Source organism: Myxine glutinosa, chromosome 5 (assembly GCF_964187855.1).
Source record: "Myxine glutinosa chromosome 5, kmMyxGlut1.1, whole genome shotgun sequence".
Classification (NCBI taxonomy): Eukaryota; Metazoa; Chordata; class Myxini; order Myxiniformes; family Myxinidae; genus Myxine; species Myxine glutinosa.
The window spans coordinates 141,262,646-141,283,237 of NC_136265.1; the positions used below are offsets into that span (position 1 = coordinate 141,262,646).

Consider the following 20,592-nt stretch of genomic DNA (forward strand, 5'->3'; position numbering starts at 1 on the left):
CTAACAGTGGCGGAGTGCCCAACCATTCACACTCATACTAACAGGCCACACGACCAGCCAATTTCACCACACCAATGCACCCATCCACAATACCATTCTGCAACCGCACCACAAATGCCAATATCCAACCACAATTTACCTATACCTTCTAACTATTCTTTAAACTACCCTCCCCGGGTACTCGTGAAAAGGGGTCCACTCTTCCCCCATCCACACCTTCGCACCATGCACACCACTCCGTACCACTTACTCCAACTCTCTCCACACCACTCATTCCAATACTCCATGTATTCCACACACCTGTACTTGCACACCTGTGCTCTCATACTTGGTGCCGCCTGCACCCTTCTCTCCCCCAAGCGCATTCGCGCTGATCCACAACACTCACTACTCCCTCACTGCTCCACACACCTGTCCAGTTCTCACACAGCATCATCTCATCTAACTACTCCCCTCTGAAACTTGCGCTTCCCAGTCGTCCCTTTAAACTATTGCGCTCCCTCATCATTATCATCCACTCTAATCTACCTGCGTCCCCTCTACAGGTATCATTCACTATCTAAACTTAACGTTACCTAATGTCATCTTCTAGGGCCCTACACACAATATCCTAACCCACCCGGGCTAGTTTTCACTGCCATAAACCCCATAATCTATAGCGCATTTGCCCCCCATTTGTGAGGGATGACAGAGTTGCCATCCCACCACATCGGGCATCTCCCACTACCAATTTTGCACATCAAATTTCAACAAATCAAAAATTTGCCAATCACTACCCATCATCTGCCAATCATTACTGCCAATCCTTTGCCAATCATCAAATTTTGTTTTTCTCTTTTGGGGCCAAAACACTATCCTCATCATTACAGTCTACTTACTAATGCCTCTCGGTGCGCCATTTAACTTCTAAAGCTCGGCTTCGTACAGCCAAGCCATGAATGCGGGTTGTTTGGTGCCAGCGGCTGGATACGTCCCGCATTCGGTGCAGGGAAGGAGGTTTACCCGGGCCGAGGTCCCACGCACCATCTCGGCACGGAGCCATCCCATGGCCCGATCTCGACCTGCCGGAATGCCTCAACAAAAAGTGGTCGCCATGACGACCCTTCCTATCGGGCTGCCCGCTCCGCCTAGTGGAGCACGGACGCGGCCGTTCAAAGCGAGGCCCAGCGTGGATCGCGTACGGCGGTCCTTTCGAACCCGCCGTGGCTCGGATCCCCGCTGGTTCTCGCGGCACGCGAAGCCCGGCACGCACCGAGGGCCCGATTCGGCTATAAGTCGCTCTAACCGCTAACCCGGTTACCGTCGATGCCTCACCTGGATGCTTACACGCATACGCTACCCCTTTCTTGCTCATACATCCAGCCGTTTCCATGCTCCTCGTCGTACCTTCTCTAACACACCCAGGTACACTCATTCCACTCACAGACTTGGTCACACACCTGACCACCGAACACTTTGGCACACATTCGTTGTTCGCACACCTCACCAACACACCTCTTAGCGCCCATTCCTATGTCACCTCCTCTGTGACAATCACAGGTGTGCTTTCACTCGCACACCCAACCACGTGCCTCACTACCAATTCCAGCGTGCATTCCCACACACGCTCTACCATTCCAGGTGTGCTTCCTTTCATTCCAGGTGTACATCCTTGCTCACCTGTCACAACCAACTCACGCTCCGTGTCACTCTTACTACTCTCACCTCCACTCTTGACAGCGCACTCACCCTTACTCTCGACAGCGCACTCTTTCCTCATGCACCCGTCCGTTACACACCTTTCTCGCGCACACTCTCCCGTTACATCCTCTGTAACACTCACCACAGGCGTGCATTCTCCCTTTACACCCTCCGTAACACTCCTCACTACGCGCTTCCATGTGCTCCCTCGCACACGCGCTACGACCGACTCACTCTCGACAGCACCCTCACTCCTTGGCACGCACTTTTTCCTCACACACCCCAGAGTCGGACTTTCTCACACACCTCCTTTTTCGCACACCAGACCTGTCGCACACTTCACCAACGGCCTCTCACGAACACCCGGGTCCATCTCGACCCCCAAGCTTCTTAAATCACCTGGCGCATCATACGCACGACCATATTGGTCACCACTTACACCGGGTCCTCTTTCTCTTCGCTTCTCCTCCATCACCTGCGAATCCCTCATCCGGTTAATGAGCACATCATCACGATCCGAACACAGACTTTGGACCAATACTTTTACTTCCTCCTTTATCTCTTTCTTATCCTCTCTCTGTCGCTTCTTAATTTCGCTCACCCCTTCTTCCACTTCTTCTAATTTCTGCTTCACCTCCTTCATCTCCTCGTGCGCCTCCTCAAGCTCGTCCTCTAAGGCCACCTTGACCGTTTCTATGTGCGTCCTCACCTGCCGGTCCTTCGTCTCCATTACCTCTGTCACCTCGTCCAACCTCGTTGTCAGTCCCTCACGTACCATCTGACATTGCCTCTGTGTTGCTATCAAGTCATTTTTTATGTCGTTTTGTGTCGCTTTTAACCCTCCTAGTACCGCAGTGTTCCTTTGAACCTGCTCCGTTAGTTCTTTTTGTCCCTCCGTCAGCTGTTCTCCTCCCAGCGTCAACTCCTCTATACCACCTTGCAATTTTACAGTCCCCTTTCTCACCTCCTTCTCCATGCGCTCCTTACAGTGCCTCACCTCCTCGCGCACTCCTCCGACCTCCTCACTCACACCTCTTCTGATCTCCTCTCCCATCACTTGCATCTCCTGCCCAGATGCCACCCTCATCTGCTCCATTTCCTCCCTGTGAGCATCCAATTTAGTTTCTACCCCCATTCTGACCCCCTCTATCTGCTGCCCCATTTTTTAAACTTCCCTTTCCGCTTGGTCCCTTATGTCCCTCAATTTGCCTTCCATACTGTTTTCTAACCCCTCTAACCCCTTGTTCATCCCTTCCATTTGATTCTCTTGAGCGGCCATTCTGTTTTCTACCCCCATTAACCCATGTTTCACCCCTTCTATCCCATTGTCTAACCCCTCTAATTTCTTGTCTAATCCCTCACCGGTACCCCTCGCTTCGTCCCTCATTGCCCCCATTTGGCCCTCCAATCGCTCACCCAATCGCTCACTATCAGCCCTCATTTGCTCACTATTAGCCCTCATATCGTCCTTCTGCAGGTTGAGGGACGCCTGCATTTGTACCATAAATTGCTCCATGAGGGCCTGCATTTGGGCCATCCCTCCCACTTGTGCAGCGGGTGCGGCCGCCGTAGCCATGTGCGAGGCGCCATTTTGCGCGCCCGCAACCTCGTGCGCGAGGACGCCATTTTGCGAACCTGCCGCCCTCACTGCTTCGCTCTCCTCTTGTCCCTCAATTTGGTCCTGGATCGACCCTGCCTCACTCTCCTCTACCGGAACCCAGCCGTCTTGATCCGCCATAGCGCGACTTTCAAAATTCGGGTTTTTATTTTAAAACAAAACAAATTTCGGTTACTTGTAATTTTGAGCGCGTTAAGCGCGCTTCGGGTCCGATCTCACTCCTCGACACCAGTGGTTGTGGTAATAACACAATTGGTGTCCAAAATTTGGGCTAAATAAATTTAGTCCCAGGTTCGAATCCCAACTCCTGACACCAGTTGTTACGGATCGCGGATTAGATGTTATTTACCGAGCGGTGGTATTGCCGCGACCTAACAATTCCCCCCGATTCCACCCGACGTTGACCAAATCGCGCTATGCTAAATCAATGATTTAGAAAGGACACAACGACTGGGATAAATGAAACGACACAAGGGGTACAGTTCTCAAGACCTCCGGAGGAGGATATAATTGGTGGTGGAGAAAAGGGGTAGATTACAAGGTAAGGAGGTAAAGACACAGAAGAGATAGGCACTTAGACACAATCTTATCTATCCCAGACAGACCACAGACAAACGGAACAAGACTGACTTACACAGGGATTGATGGCAGGGAAGGACAGGCAGTCGATAGCACAAGGTGCACCTTGGCTCAGGGACAGGATACAGCTCAGTCTTTGGGAGGTCTCTCGGCGCTCGGAGGGTGCGTCCTTTCTCCTTCAGCTCTGCGCGCATCTGACGTCACCTCCCTCTTTCTGCGCATGCTCAGCGGGGAGTGACACGCCCTCGGCTCGTTGGCTCCGCCCCAGATGGGATCGGTCCGCCGCTTCTATTGGGTGCGGGGGTTACCGGGCTCCGCCCTTGACGAGGAGCTGACAGCGAGCCCCTACCTGGTAACCCCGTCGAGCACATGCTCGATGGCGGCTCGTTGGACAGGCATGGTGCACTCCCAACACCCCCTACCAACCAAGCCGGAGTTAGGACGCACACTCCCCGCGCCGCCGCCGCCGTTGTTGTTGTTGTTGTTGTTGAACCGTGAGGAAGAGCTGCGGGGAGGTATTGGGAGGTCCTAAACTTCCTAACGGTGCCATACAATCACATTCTGGTGCAACGAAGAGTCAGAATTAATGGAAACGAGTCCTTAACTGACATAGACTAAGAATAACTAGCAAGATGTCCTATAGTTGTCTACGTGAGATGCGGTGGACCTGGATGCGACATTTAATGGGGGAAATAGGGGGAGGTCGGGTCTACAGAGTGTTGTTTACAGAAAATGGGACTAGGGAATGGGGGATTGGGGATAGTTGGGAAGGATGAGGAAATAGGGGAATATTTACAAGCGGATATGGATGGATGTAAATCCCATATCCGCAACAATATATATATATATATATATATATATATATATATATATATATATATATATATATATATATATATATATATATATATATATATATATATATATATATATATATATATATATATATATATATATATATATATATTGTTACGGTCCGCTGATATGGATGTTGTTTGTCGAGCGAAGGCTCGGTTCGGCCGAGCGGCCGAACAGTTTTTACCCGATTCACCCAGACGTTGGCCGTATCGCGCCACCGCTATTCAATCGGGAAAAGACTAAGACGACGAATGCAAAGAGGAAGAAGAAGACGTACAGAAGAGTAACGGGGTTTATTATTTACACACACATAAGCAAAAAGAGCAGTCACGGGTATTTACAGCGGACATGAAAAAGCAGGTAACACAGTGCAAATTACTAGCTTATACTGACTTAGTTTACTACCCAGGACAGCACGAACAGAACAAACTCACGTACGGAAATGGATGGAAGGGTAGGAATCGTTTGGAGGGATGAGCAGGTGGGATCACAGGGCACAGCGAGCAGGTCCACTCCGGGCGGGAAGCGAGGAGCCGGCAGCTCCTTGTATTTGGCTTTACAGCGCACGCCGGCAGCTCCTTGTATTCGGCTTTACAGCGCACGCCGGTAGGGTCACTCGGCGGGTTGAAACGGGGCTGGTTGAAGCGGCTCTTTGTCAAAGGCTTTTCGTATCTCTCACGCAACTCCGGTGCAACTCTGAACTCTCTCCCGTTGGACTGCCAACCCTCTCACGCACCTGGACTCATCTGCCGTATCTCTCGTGTAGCTTGTCCCAGCGATCGTCGCACCCTTCTGTCCAAACCTTCAGCGCGGGTCTGACACGCCCCCTTCGGTTTCGGTACCGCCCTCCTCCCCCGTGCTCTGTTTCGTGACCTTGTATGGTAATCCCACGGGCTTGTCTCCTTATTTGGGCATGGCGCCGACGGCACGCCCCTCGTGGCGAGCCACGGGCTTGTTTTCTTATTTGGGCATGGAGCTGAACAGCCCCGCCCTTCGTGGCGCGCCCTGGGCTTGCCTCTCCCGGGCGACCCCGCCCCTCCTGTTCAAACAGAGCATGGAGCACATATTCACTATAGCAGCAAAATGAGAGGGCGTGCACCCCACGCTTGTGAACTGCTTTACCCGCAGATGGAGAGTTTGGCTGGGAAATGGAAGTATTGAAGGGGAGCTATTCTTAATTGATTCGGTGCAATGGAGTATTATTCTAATGGAAGACAAGGCCTTACTCTAAAACACATAATAAGATATAAGCTACTGAACAAGGGTTTTATCGGGTCCTTCAATGTGGTGTTTCATGGAATTAACTACCGAGACGCCCTTTTTTCCTTTACACAACTCTGGAGGCAGGAGGGGCCATATCCAACCAATGTTACACAACAATTTACCACTACAATACACACAATCAAAAAAAATGCACTCCTCATATCCGCAACAATATATATATATATATATATATATACAGTGAAACCTTGACTTACGAGTTTAATTCGTTCTGTGACCGAGCTCGTAACTCAATTTGCTCGTTTCTCAAATTAAATTTCCCCATTAAAATGAATTGAAATGCTATTAATCCGTTCCAGCCCACCAAAAACCACACCATTTTTTTTTAAAATATACAGTATATATAAAAATATCTCGCGCTTTATATTTCACCTGTATGCAGCATACAAGTTGGCAGGATGGCCTGGACTGGAGGTACGCACACTTGACTCTAAACTGTCCAGCCTGGGTTTGAATCCCGACCCAGCTATAACCTGTCATGGGTGAATCACAGGCAGGGTGATTCATCAATGTGTGTACCGCTAAACTGGGCGCCCCGTTTGCGTCCCATTAGTTGTTGGATGTTAAGGATCTCACCGTGTTTTCCACAAAGAGAAGGCGAGCTATCGCCGGCACTCTGAACAAGTTGTGGCCTGGCATGCTCTTCTCCTCTGCCGTTATATACGTCCTCCTCGGCATCTTTTTCCAGAAGAGCCCTGTCTCGTCACAGTTGAAGATTTGCTGGGGGATGTATCGTTCGGCTTCTATCAGTTCGGCAAAAGTTATAATAAAATCTTCAGCTGCCTTCACATCCGAGCTTGCTGCCTCACCCACCATGCCTGACGACGGAGTGAATGCCGGTCCTCTTCTTAAAATTATCAAACCATCCCCGACTGGCTTTGAATGACTTCTGATGCCTCGTCCGTTGATGTTCCCGCCGTCTGCTGCACCAAATCCCCGTAAATGTCTCGGGCCTTCTCACACATGATGCTCTCGGTCACGGTATCTCCTGCGAGCTGCTTCTCCGTCAACCACACAAACAACAACTTCTCCATCTCTTCATGGACAGAGGTCCGGAGCTTTGAAATAATCGTAACGCCCTTGGCTGGCGTTATAGCCTTTATCGACTCCTTCTGCTTCAAAATCGTACATATCGTAGAAGTACTACGATCGTACTGCCTCGCCAAGTCGACAACACGCACACCTCGCTCATGTTTTTCGACGATTGAGTGTTTTATATCCAAGCGCATCATCCTCTTCTTCTTCTCAGTACTGCCCTTGGCACTCAATTTCTTAGGACCCATGGTTAAAACGAAGAAATTTTCCAAAATAACCAAAATGCGAAAACAAAGCAGCAGCGATATACGGCAGAGATGCTTGCACGGCAAGATAACCACGTGACCGGAACCCGGCGGGTGGCGTAAGCTCGTAACTCAGATCTCGGCTCGCATCTCAAAGCAAAAAACCGCCCGAGCGACGGCTCGTATCTCGGAAAACTCGTAAGTTGGTGCACTCGTAAGTCAAGGTTTCACTGTATATATATACCACTACAATACACACATATATATATATAATCATATATATATATATATATATATATTGTAACGATTTTGAGAAGTGTAACGGGTTTTGGGAAGTGTAACGGGTTTTGAGGAGTGTAACAATTTTGGAGGAAGGGTAACGGATGTGAAGAGTATGGTTTTGGTATGGTAACATCCTGGTAATGTAAATAATGGTCGCAGCCGTCCTCCTAATTAATTTCATAGAACATACACGCAGGTCACGATATATCTTTTAAATAGTGTATTTCCTTATTCCATGTAGGCTAAGTATGTGTTTTCCACTAGATTGACTTTGCATTGTATCAAACAAAATAAGCGTAGGCCCTTCCAATTTCCCCAAAACCTCCCTTCCAATTGTCTTCTGCATTTTGGCTGGTTTTCTTCAACCACCATTGGCCACGAGGTAAGGTTGGAGAAGAAAGGCGTGGCTCCACCTCGTCAGAAGAGGGCAGGAGTGAACCGGCCCTAACAGCCAATCAACGCCGCGGTGAGTGACCCGGCAGGCGTGCCCTCGGAGCCGGCGGCTTAATTCCGCCGGAGGTGATAAAAGCGAATGCAGGGGACTGCTTTAGGAGAAGAGATGACTGGAGAGGAGCAACGAGGCTGCACCAAGGAGAGGGCTTGAGAGATACGCTGGGGGATGACCTGGAAGAGGAGCGCAATCCACCGCAAGCCCTACCTACCTGCCTGCATGCAATATCCCCTGTCGTTGGAGAGACGCGCTGAACGGAGGGAGACGGCTCCACCCCAGGAAGAGGAGCAGGTGTGCCGAGCCAGCGCGTGACGGCCGCGGATACGCGACGGAGGTTTTCCCGCCAAAACCGCGAGGGGTGCTGCGGCCTCCGACCTTGCCTTCCTCTCAAGCAATCAACCTCGAGCCATTACCTGCCTGCAATATCCATCGTGTGAGTGTGAACGTCCTGTCCTACTCGTTTGTCTTGGGGATTAAGTAAATGAAATAGAATAAGTTAACAATGCACTGTGTGACTGCTCTTTTCCATCTATTGCTGTAAATAATATTGGTCGCTCTAAAATATTGCTTGTGTGTGTATAATAAATCTGTTCTTCCTCCAAACTCTGTCTTTCTTCTCTCTTCTTCTCTTTCGGTCGCTTTAGAGGTTTCCCAATTGAATATCTGTAGCGCGATTAGTCAACGTTCGGTTGGAATCGGGTTCTAATCGGGGAGTAACTGTTCGGACGCGGTTAAATACACCACCGCTCGGTAAAATAACATCCAAAAACCGTGTCTGTAACAATTGTTGTCAGGAGGTGGGATTCGAACCTGGGACTAAATTTATTTAGCCCAAATTTTGGACACCAATTGTGTTAGTAACAATTGGTGTCGAGGAGTCGGATTCGGACCCGGGACTAAATTTGTTAGGCCCAAATTTAAAAAAAAAAAATCTTGGTCAAAATTACGAGCTGCCAAAATTGTGTTGTTTTATAAAACCCGAATTTTGAGATCGCGCCATGGACAATCAAGGCGATCGGATGTCGGTGGGGGAGATAGACGGGTTAGGGGTAACCCAGGAACCAGGGGAAATGTATGTGGAAGAAAGGGAGGAGGAGAGCAATGAGGAGGCGGTTGAGGGAGTAGCAGGCGTGCAAAATGGCGTCCTCGCGCACGTGGGTGTAGCGGCACCAAATTTTGCCACGCCCGCGACAGTAGCAGCGCCGCCGTTGGATTCGGACCTTTTGTTGCTACAAATCGGTGCCCTTATGGACAAAATGAGGGACGAAGCAAGGGCTGATAGTGCGAAAATGGAAAGCAGAATGATGGGGGTAATGAGGGACGAAGCGAGGGGTACCGGTGAGGGGTTAGACAATAATTTTAAGGAGTTAGACAAGAAATTTGAGGGGTTAGACAATAATTTTAAGGAGTTAGACAAGAAATTTGAGGGGTTAGACAATAATTTTAAGGAGTTAGACAAGAAATTTGAGGGATTAGACAATGGGATAGAAGGGGTGAAAAATGGGTTAATGGGGGTAGAAAACAGAATGGCCGCTCAAGAGAATCAGTTAGAGGGGGTGAAAAATGGGTTAATGGGGTTAGAAAATAGGATGGAGGACAAATTGCGGGAAATGGGGGAACAATCCGCCCGGGAAATCGAACAGATGGGGAACCAGATGGAGGAAATACGAAGAGGGATGAGTGAGGAGGTCTCGGGGCTACGCGAGGAGGTAAAGCGAGGCGAAAAGCGTATCGAGAAAGAGGTGAGAAATAATACGGCAAAGTTACAAGGGGGAATAGAAGATCTGACGGAGGAGGTGGAGCAGCTGACAGAGGGACAAACTAAGTTAGTGGAGCAGGTTCAAAAGAACACGGCGGTACTAGGAGGGTTAAAGGCGACACAAAAAGAAATTAAAAACGAATTAATAGCGACGCAGAGGCAATGTCAGATGGTACGGGAGGAACTGACAATGAGGGTGGAAGAGGTGACAGAAGCAATGGAGACGAAGGACCGGGAGGTAAGGACGCACGTAGAAACGGTCACGGTAGCCTTAGAGGACGAACTTGAGGAGACGCACCGGGAAATAAAAGAGGTTAAACAAAAATTAGAGGAAGTGGGAGAAGAGGTGAGTGAAATTAAGAAGGGACGGACAGAAACTAAGAGAGAAATCCGGGAGGAGGTGATGGAATGTGTACAAGGTCTGTGTTCAAATCATGATGCGGTGCTCACTAACCAAATAAAAAGTTTGCAGGTGGCAGAGAAGGTGCGACGAGGTACGGAGGTGAGTGGCAATGTACATGATGTGAGGGGAGATTCAGTCGGCTTGGGGATTGGTTTGGATCCGGGTGTTCGTGAAAGGCCGTTGGTGAGGTGTGTGACAGGACAGGTGTGCGAAAAAAGGGGTGTGCGAGAATGTCCGACCATGGGGTGTGTGAGGAAAAAGTGCACGCCGAGGAGTGAGTGTGCCGTCAAGAGTGAATTGGTCAAAGCGCGTGTGCGAGGGAGCACAGGGAAGCGTGGTGTGGTAAGTGTTACGGAGGAAGTAACGAAAGAGTGTACACCTGTGGTGAGTGTTACGGAGGAAGTAACGAGAGAGTGTACACCTGTGGTGAGTGTTACAGAGGATGTAACGAGGAAGTGTACGCCTGTGGTGAGTGTTACAGAGGATGTAACGGGAGGGTGTGCGCGAGAAAGGTGTGTAACGGACGGGTGCATGAGGAAAGAGTGTGCCGTCGAAAGTAAGGGTGAGTGCGCTGTCAAGAATGGAGGTGAGAGTATTGAGAGTGACAAGGAGAGTGAGTTGGTTGTGACAGGGGAGCGAGGATGTACACCTGGGATGGAAGGATGCACACCTGGAATGGTAGAGCGTGAGTGGGAATGCACGCTGGAGTTGGTGGTGAGGCACGTGGTTGGGTGTGCGAATGAGGGCACACCTGTGATTGTCACAGAGGAGGTGACCGAGGAGGGGGCGCGAAGCGGTGTATTGGTGAGGTGTGCGAGCAACGAATGTGTGCCAAAGTGTTCGGTGGTCAGGTGTGTGACCAAGGCTGTGAGTGGAATGGGTGTACCGAGGTGTGTCAGGAAAGGTACGAGGAGAATGGGAACAGCTGCATGTATGAGCAAGAAAGGGGTAGCGTATGCTTGTAGGAATCCAGGTGAAGCGTCGACGATAACTGGGTTAGAGGTTAGAACGACTTATAGCCGACTCGGGCCCTCGGTGCGCGTCGGGCAGCTTCGCGTGCCGCGAGGACCAGCGGGGATCCGAACCACGGCGGTTTCGAAAGAACCGCCGTGCGCGATCCACGCTGGGCCTCGCTTTGAACGGCCGCGGCCGGGCTCCACTAGGCGGAGCGGGCGGCTGGATAGGAAGGGTCGCTATGGCGACCACGTTTTGTTGAGACGTGCCGGCAGGTCGAGATCGGGACATTGGATGGCTCCACGCCGAGGTGATGCGTGGGATCTCGGCCCGGGTAAGCCCCCGCCCCGGCCCCGAATGCGGGACGCATCCAGCCGCCAGCACAAAAGAATCCGCGTTCAGTGCTCGGCTGTACGAAGCCGGGCTGTAGATGTGAATTGGCGCACCGAGAGGATGTAATAAGTAGACGGGTGATGGTGATAGTGATAGTGATTTAAAACGAAATTTAGAAAAGTGAATAGAATTGGCAGTAAATGGAAAATTTTTGAATTGTTGGATTTGGACGAGCGAAATTGGTAGTGAGAGACCCCCGATGTGGTGGGATGGCAAATCCACCATCCCTCACAGGTGGGGGCAAAGGAGCAATAGCTTATGGGGTGTATGGCAGTGGAAAACTAGCCAGGGAGGGCTTGGATAATGATAGGGATCTAGCGAAGATGACCTTAGGTGACGTTAAGATTAGTTAGTGACTGATACCTGTAGTGGGGACGCAGGTAGGTTAGTGTGGTTGATAATGACGTGGGAGCGCAATAGTTTAAAGGGACGACTGGGAAGCGCAAGTTTCAGAGGGGAGGAGTTAGCTGAGATGATGCCGTGTGTGGAAGAATGGAACAGGTGTGATTGCACAGGTGTGCAACTGAACAGGTGTGTGGAGCAGTGTATGAGGGAGTAGTGGTGATTGCGTGTTGTGTTGACCAAATGGTCCAGGAAGAAAGGAGGGTGCAGGTGGCACCAGGTATGATTGCACAGGTGTGCAACGACAGGTGAATGAAGAACAGGTGTATGTGGCTGTGTGGAATAAATGGTAGTGTGGAATATCTGGAGTATTGGAATGGATGGTCGTGGAGTGAGTATGGTGGAAATTGTGGAGTGGAGTGGATGGTGCGAAGGTGTGAATGGGGGAAGAGTGGACCCCCATCACGGATACCCGGGGCGGGTAGTGTAAGTGTTAGGTAGAGGGTATAGGTAAATTGTAGTTGGATATTGGCATCTGTGGTGCGGGTGACAGAATGGTATGTGGATGGGTGCGTTGGTGTTGTGGAAATGGCTGGGCGTGTAGCCTGTTAGTGTGTGTAGTTGGTTTGGGCACTCCACCACTGTAAGGATGTCGGCCAGGTGAGGCCGCAGGTGGGCTCTGGGAGCCGGTAGTAGTTGTGTGGATGGGGCCCGAGGATCCGGAGGACGGACCCGGGTAGCCCAGTGCCAGAGGGCACCGAGGGGTGACAGAGCCAGGAGAGGGGCTGCCCCCAGTTAGATAGGTTAGGGTGAGGAGCTAGGTAAGCTCGGGTGGCAACTACAGTGGTGGAGGTGTGCAGGTGGGTAGACCTGTTGGGAGAGGTACACGTCGCAGCCCAGAAATTGTGCTAGAGCACCGGGAGATGAATCGGGGGAGTGAGACCCCAAAATTGAGGAGCACCACAGTTTGGCCAATGGGAATTGGTTATTAGAACCCATAGTGTAAGTTGGCCAATGAATTGGCAGGGAAAGACCCCGGGTAGTGTAAAGTGTGTTAAAATCATTTAGAGGATAGTTAGGATGAAGGATCTCCTCACACCATCTGCATCCACTCACCTGAGGTGACAGGTACTCCACACCATGCCATGTTTTGATTATTTTTTTATGATGCAAATGTTTGGATTGTGAGACGCATCATGACGTGGGTGTGACATTGTGCTTTGATGTTCCATCTCTGCCTCCTTATGAGGATTGATGATGAATTTGGTGATGGCAAATTTTGAAGTAGAGGGATTGTGGTGACGAATTTGGTATAAGGGAAATATGGGGAAGACGTGACAGTAGTGACGAATTTGTAAATGGGTAGATTTTGTAAATATGGGGTAAGAGCAAGGGTAGTGTAGGTGACAGGGGGGTGACGTACGGTAGGGACGAGCTTTCTCACTTCGCCCTCCGTACGCATTTCACCTTGCATTGCCTTGTTTGACGTGTACCCTTGTGACCTTACCCCTCGCTCAATTGTCTTTCTTTTGTCTCCCACATGACCTGTGCGCCATTGGGTGCCGAGGGGAGCGTGCGTGAGGTGGCCATTGTGCGCCCGAGATTCCCAGAACCAGCACGCATTGCGTTGATGTACCACTTTATGGACCGCTGTTCGGCGGCCAAGTACCACTTGATGGACCCCAGGTTCTGGGGCAGGGCACCTCTGTTGGAAACCGGCCATAGTGGCCAGGGAATCTTGCTTGCGGACCTCGGTAAGGTGGCACCTATGCCAAACAGGTGGACCACCCTTAGTTGGCCCCTGAGGCCCTAAATAAAAATGGACACAAGTTGTGCTTTTTTTAGTATGTCCAAATAGGCCGCATGAAGCCAGAAGACGTCGGGAAGAACATCGGCCCAGCAGAGAAGGAGAAGACCACCACCAGTTGTTTTGTTGTGTTTATTATGAACCATGGTAACCGCACCGGATGGTGTTTTTGGGTGCTTTGTGGTGTTTGGGTGCTTTTGGGTGCTTTGGTGGTATTGGTACTGGTGCATCGATGCAATGCGTGCTGTCTCCTCCCTCCCAACAGGAATTTCTTTCTCTTGTTCCCTAAAAAGAAAAAGAAAAAAACACACAGGTCCTGGGTTGCGTTGTAAATAAGAAATCACGTCATTGTAAATAATGCTCCCCACCGTAAATGTATAGTTTCAGAATAATTCCGTAATTCGGTTAGCTGTGGGCTTGAGTCTGTTAGACAGGATGCAATGCAATAGGGGGACATACTTATTTGTGTTTTAAAATTGTCACACTCAGGGTCAGGTTAATTGTAGAGGGAATTACACCTACATGTCACACTCAGTTAAGTCTAGTAGGCCCGAGGACGTGCCTGAAGAAAGGAGGGTGCAGTGTAACGATTTTGAGAAGTGTAACGGGTTTTGGGAAGTGTAACGGGTTTTGAGGAGTGTAACAATTTTGGAGGAAGGGTAACGGATGTGAAGAGTATGGTTTTGGTATGGTAACATCCTGGTAATGTAAATAATGGTCGCAGCCGTCCTCCTAATTAATTTCATAGAACATACACGCAGGTCACGATATATCTTTTAAATAGTGTATTTCCTTATTCCATGTAGGCTAAGTATGTGTTTTCCACTAGATTGACTTTGCATTGTATCAAACAAAATAAGCGTAGGCCCTTCCAATTTCCCCAAAACCTCCCTTCCAATTGTCTTCTGCATTTTGGCTGGTTTTCTTCAACCACCATTGGCCACGAGGTAAGGTTGGAGAAGAAAGGCGTGGCTCCACCTCGTCAGAAGAGGGCAGGAGTGAACCGGCCCTAACAGCCAATCAACGCCGCGGTGAGTGACCCGGCAGGCGTGCCCTCGGAGCCGGCGGCTTAATTCCGCCGGAGGTGATAAAAGCGAATGCAGGGGACTGCTTTAGGAGAAGAGATGACTGGAGAGGAGCAACGAGGCTGCACCAAGGAGAGGGCTTGAGAGATACGCTGGGGGATGACCTGGAAGAGGAGCGCAATCCACCGCAAGCCCTACCTACCTGCCTGCATGCAATATCCCCTGTCGTTGGAGAGACGCGCTGAACGGAGGGAGACGGCTCCACCCCAGGAAGAGAAGCAGGTGTGCCGAGCCAGCGCGTGACGGCCGCGGATACGCGACGGAGGTTTTCCCGCCAAAACCGCGAGGGGTGCTGCGGCCTCCGACCTTGCCTTCCTCTCAAGCAATCAACCTCGAGCCATTACCTGCCTGCAATATCCATCGTGTGAGTGTGAACGTCCTGTCCTACTCGTTTGTCTTGGGGATTAAGTAAATGAAATAGAATAAGTTAACAATGCACTGTGTGACTGCTCTTTTCCATCTATTGCTGTAAATAATATTGGTCGCTCTAAAATATTGCTTGTGTGTGTATAATAAATCTGTTCTTCCTCCAAACTCTGTCTTTCTTCTCTCTTCTTCTCTTTCGGTCGCTTTAGAGGTTTCCCAATTGAATATCTGTAGCGCGATTAGTCAACGTTCGGTTGGAATCGGGTTCTAATCGGGGAGTAACTGTTCGGACGCGGTTAAATACACCACCGCTCGGTAAAATAACATCCAAAAACCGTGTCTGTAACAATATATATATATATATATATATATATATATATATATATATATATATATATATATATATATATATATATATATATTGTAACGAATTTGAGAAGTGTAACGGTTTTGAGAAGTGTAACAATTTTGAGAAAGTGTAACGAATGTGAAAAGTATGGTTTTGTTGTGTGTAACACCCTCGTAATGTAAATAATGGTCGCAGCCCGTCCTAGTTAATTCCATGAAACTTACACACAGGCCACGATATATCTTTTTAAATAGCTTATTTCCTTATTCTATGTAGGCTAAATATGTGTTTCCCACTAGATTGACTCTGCATTGTATCAAACGAAATAAGCGTAGGCCCCTTTCAATTTCCCCAATCATCTCCGCTCTCCAAAGTTCCTTTCAAAAGCGGTGCGAGTGGTGTTCAATCCCGCAAGCCGCCATTGCGCATGTGCTAATCTCGGAGAAGAGGGGGTAGGAGCCGCCAACTCACAGGCGTGGCACGTCGTCATGATCAAAGGGGGAATCGGACAGCCCTAACAGCCAATCAGCACCGCGGTGAGCGACCCGGTAGGCGTGCCCTCGCAGCCGGCGGCTTGATTCCGCCCCGAGTAATAAAAGCGACTGGAAGGGACTGCTTCGGGAGATGACGAGAGATGAGAGGAGAGATGAGCTGTGAGCTGTGAGCTGTGAGCTGTGAGCTGTGAGCTGTGAGATGAGAGACGCTCCAAACCAAAAAGGAGAGGTACTTGGAGAGGAAACAAGCTTTGGAGAGACGCGCTGAGAGGAGGGAGACGGCTCCACCAGAAGGAGAGGAGCAGGTGTGACCGAGCCAGCGCGTGACGTCCACAGCATCAGCAGCGTCGACGCGACCGAGGGTTTTCCCGCCAAAAACGCGAAGAATTGGGAGCTGCTACCTCCAGCCCTGCCGGTTGCAGGGACCTGACCCTGCCTCCCTCTCCAGCAACCCACCTCCGCCATTCCTGCCTGCAATTTCCCCCGTGTAAGTGTGAACGTCGTCTGTCTTAATCGTTGTCCTGGGGTTAAGTAAATTGAATAGTATAAGCTAACGATTCACTGTGTGACTGCTTCTTCCATCCATTGTTTGTAAATGACTTTGATCGCTCCTTCTTTTTGCTTGTGTGTATAATAAATCCTGTTATTCCTCCGTACTCTGTCTTCTTCTCTCTTCCTCTTTACATTCGGTCGCTTTAGAGGTTTCCCGATTGAATACCTGTGGCGCGATTGGTCGACGTTGGGGGAGTCGGGCTAATCGGGGATCCTGTAACGGTCGCGGTTGACCATCCGCTCGGCCCAAAGTAACATCTTGTCCGCGACCCGTAACAATATATACATATATATATATATATATATATATATACTAGGGCATGCCCGTACTATATATATATCTAAAATTATCCCCCCCCTCTATTTACATGAAATGGTTTGGTCCAAAGCGAACGGCTTGCGAGTACGGTGACAATCCCCCCCCTCTATTTACATGAAATGGTTTGGTCCAAAGCGAACGGCTTGCGAGTACGGTGACAATCCCCCCCCTCTATTTACATGAAATGGTTTGGTCCAAAGCGAACGGCTTGCGGAGTTTGGTAAAGAAATCGCCATAGCGTGCACAAACGCGCAGGAAAGCGAAAGATTCGCAAATTAGTTTTAAAACATAGTTTAACGCCAACATAGCGGCAACATAGTTTGCCAACGTGAAATAAATGAATACGCTCTCAAATGTGCCGTCCGAGCAGAGTCTGTTAGCCACGTTCGGCACACGTGATAACTCGCTGCTCTCTGATTGGTTGAATCGTTTTTTGGACATAGCTCGGTAACTACTTGTCCGATTAATATGAAACCTTGAAAAGGCACATCCTCGGGTCCCCAGCAATATACCTGGCAAGTTTCAAGTATATCGGACCCGTGGTTGTCGAGAAACAGCGGTCACAGACATAGACATACAGAGATTACTGGAATTATAGATAGATATATATTTTTATATATATATATATATATATATATATATATATATATATATATATATATATATATATATACACACACACACACACAGTGGAACCTTGACTTACGAGTGCCCCAACTTACGAGTTTTTCGAGATACGAGCCGTCGCTCGGGCGGTTTATTGCTTTGAGATGCGAGCCGAGATCTGAGTTACGAGCTTTCGCCACCCGGTCACGTGGTTATCTTGCCGTGCAAGTACAGTATCTCTGCCGTATATCGCTGCATTTTTGTTTTCGCATGTTGGTTATTTTGAGTTTACGCCAGCCGCCACCAGGTGGGTTCCGGTCACGTGGTTATCTTGCCGTGCAAGTACAGTATCTCTGCCGTATATCGCTGCATTTTTGTTTTCGCATGTTGGTTATTTTGAGTTTACGCCAGCCGCCACCAGGTGGGTTCCGGTCACGTGGTTATCTTGCCGTGCAAGTACAGTTATCTCTGCCGTATATCGCTGCATTTTTGTTTTTCGCATGTTGGTTATTTTGAGTTTACGCCAGCCGCCACCAGGTGGGTTCCGTCACGTGGTTATCTTGCCGTGCAAGTACAGTATCTCTGCCGTATATCGCTGCATTTTTGTTTTCGCATTTTGGTTATTTTGGAAAATTTCTTAGTTTTAACCATGGGGCCTAAGAAAGTGAGTGCCAAGTGCAGTGCTGAGAAGAAGAAGAGGATGATGAGCTTGGCTATAAAACACGCAATCGTCGAACAACATGAGCGAGGTGTGCGTGTTGTCGACTTGGTGAGGCGGATGTGAAGGCAGCTGAAGATTTTATTATAACTTTTGCCGAACTGATAGAAGCCGAACGATACATCCCCCAGCAAATCTTCAACTGTGACGAGACAGGGCTCTTCTGGAAAAAGATGCCGAGGAGGACGTATATAACGGCAGAGGAGAAGAGCATGCCAGGCCACAACTTGTTCAGAGTGCCGGCGATAGCTCGCCTTCTCTTTGTGGAAAACACGGTGAGATCCTTAACATCCAACAACTAATGGGACGCAAACGGGGCGCCCAGTTTAGCGGTACACACATTGATGAATCACCCTGCCTGTGATTCACCCATGACAGGTTATAGCTGGGTCGGGATTCAAACCCAGGCTGGACAGTTTAGACTTTAGAGTCAAGTGTGCGTACCTCCAGTCCAGGCCATCCTGCCAACTTGTATGCTGCATACAGGTGAAATATAAAGCGCGAGATATTTTTATATATACTGTATATTTAAAAAAAAATTGGTGTGGTTTTTGGCGGGCTGGAACGGATTAATAGCATTTCAATGCATTTTAATGGGGAAATTTGATTTGAGAAACGAGCAATTTGAGTTACGAGCTCGGTCACAGAACGAATTAAACTCGTAAGTCAAGGTTCCACTGTATATATATATATATATATATATATATATATATATATATATATATATATATATATATATATATATATATATATATATATATACATATATATATATATATATACATACATACATACATACATACACACACACAGTCATGTGAAAAAGTAAGTACACCCCATGTAAAGTTTTGACTTTTTCAACATATTTCAACATATAGCTATTTGATCTTCATTTCAACAATATTTACAGATAAAGTTGATATAACATAACAAATATCATGAAACATTTATATTTTGTAGTCCATTGTATAATTTAAATAAACATAAATGCAAATTTTGCATGTGGAAAAAGTAAGTACACCCTTGGCTCTAATAGGTGGTATTGCCCCCTTTGGCAGAAACAACCTCAAGTAGGCGTTTCTTATAACTGTCTACCAGTCTCTGACATCGACTGGGAGAAATTTTTGCCCACTCCTCCATGCAGAATTCTTTCAGCTGTGCGATGTTTGAGGGGTTTCTTGCACGCACAGCTCGTTTGAAATCCCCCCACAACATCTCGATGGGATTTAGATCCGGGCTTTGACTTGGCCATTCCAGGACCCTCCATTTATTTCTTTTCAGCCATTCCTTGGTGGATTTACTGGTATGTTTAGGGTCATTGTCATGTTGCAAGGTCCACCTTCGGTTGAGCTTCGACTTTCCGACAGATGGCCTCACATTATCCTCAAGCACCCTCTGGTACAATGAAGAATTCATAGTGGATTCTATGATGGTGAGCTGCCCAGGCCCTGATGTAGCAAAGCTGCCCCAAACCATAATATTTCCACCACCATGCTTTCCAGTTGGCATCAGGTTCTTGTGGTCAAATACTGTCTTTGGTTTTCGCCAAACATGTCTTCTGGTACTGTGGCCAAATAGCTCTACCTTTGACTCATCTGTCCAGAGCACATTGTTCCAGAAGTGCTGGTCTTTGCCTAGGTGTTCATTCGCACACTTTAGTCTTGCCCTGATTTTCTCTCTGGACAGCAAAGGTTTCCTCCTGGCACACCTCCCATGTAGATCAAATTTGTGCAGCCTCTTTCTAATGATAGACTCGTGCACTTTGACATCAACAGTAGCAAGAGCTACCTGTAGGTCCCGTGATGACATTCTGGGGTTCTTCGAGACTTCTTTCAGCATCTTGCGGTCTGCTCTCGGGCTGAACTTGCTGGGGCGGCCTGGCCTGAACAAGTTGGCAGTTGTTTGGAATCTTCTCCACTTGTAGATGATCTTCTGGACAGTCGAATGATTGATTTCAAATTGTTTGGAGATCTTTTTAAATCCCTTCCCAGACTCGTAGGCATCTATACGTTCTTTCTGAAGGCCTCAGAGAGCTCTTTTGATCTAGGCATGGTGATGCCGCACACTTAAACAACAAAGAGCAAATCAAACTAAATGTCTGAGGTTGAAATAAGACAGGTTCCTCCAAGATCCTCTCTGACGATGTTCTAATCATTTGCACCTGAGCTGGTGCATCTGATTCTAATTTACGTATTTGAAGTAGTGATAAATGTGTGGGTGTACTTACTTTTTCCACATGCAAAATTTGCATTTATGTTTATTTAAATTATACAATGGACTACAAAATGTAAATATTTCATGATATTTGTTATATTATATCACCTTTATCTATCAATATTGTTGAAATGAAGATCAAATAGATGTATGTTGAAATTTGTTGAAAAAGTCAAAATTTTACATGGGGTGTACTTACTTT

The 20,592-nt window shown here is 48.4% G+C and overlaps 1 protein-coding gene and 1 long non-coding RNA gene across 3 annotated transcripts in view; one reads left to right on the top strand and one right to left on the bottom strand.

Moving 5' to 3' along the window:
• The window catches only part of LOC137426970 (guanylyl cyclase C), a 445,743-nt gene that overhangs the window by 82,327 nt on the left and 342,824 nt on the right, over positions 1-20,592 (top strand). The gene's annotated exons all lie outside the window — the stretch shown is intronic.
• The window catches only part of LOC144892388 (uncharacterized), a 229,959-nt gene continuing 223,172 nt past the window's right edge, over positions 13,806-20,592 (bottom strand). The window contains exon 2 of the long non-coding RNA XR_013623587.1: positions 13,806-13,972. This is a non-coding gene — a long non-coding RNA (uncharacterized LOC144892388). The remainder of the gene's footprint in view (positions 13,973-20,592) is intronic.